The sequence below is a fragment of the Coturnix japonica genome, unplaced genomic scaffold, assembly GCF_001577835.2.
Source record: "Coturnix japonica isolate 7356 unplaced genomic scaffold, Coturnix japonica 2.1 chrUnrandom580, whole genome shotgun sequence".
In the NCBI taxonomy this organism is placed as follows: Eukaryota; Metazoa; Chordata; class Aves; order Galliformes; family Phasianidae; genus Coturnix; species Coturnix japonica.
The window spans coordinates 44,741-45,044 of record NW_015439954.1 but is presented as its reverse complement, the minus strand read 5'-3'; the positions used below and the strand labels follow the sequence as shown (position 1 = coordinate 45,044).

General features: G+C 58.2%; 1 protein-coding gene across 1 annotated transcript in view; it reads left to right on the top strand.

The window, feature by feature from the left end:
• LOC107307398 (potassium-transporting ATPase alpha chain 1-like) overlaps positions 1–304 on the top strand; it is a 41,886-nt gene that overhangs the window by 4,998 nt on the left and 36,584 nt on the right.

Genomic DNA, 304 nt, shown 5'->3' with positions numbered 1-304 from the left:
TTTGCCTGTCGCTGACGGCCAGTGCTGTTCCATAGGCCCCAATGGAGTCCCATAGGCCCCAATGGAGTCCTATAGGCCTCAATGGGTCCTGTAGGCCCCAATGGAGTCCTGTAGGCCTCAATACGGTCCCGTAGGCCTCAATGGGGTCCCATAGGCCCCAATGGAGTCCTATAGGCCTCAATGGGTCCCTAGACCCCAATGGGGTCCCGTAGGCCTCAGTGGGGTCCTATAGGCCCCAGTTGGGTCCTGTGTCTCTCTATTGGGTCCTATAGGCCCCAATGGAGTCCTATAGGCCTCAATGGGT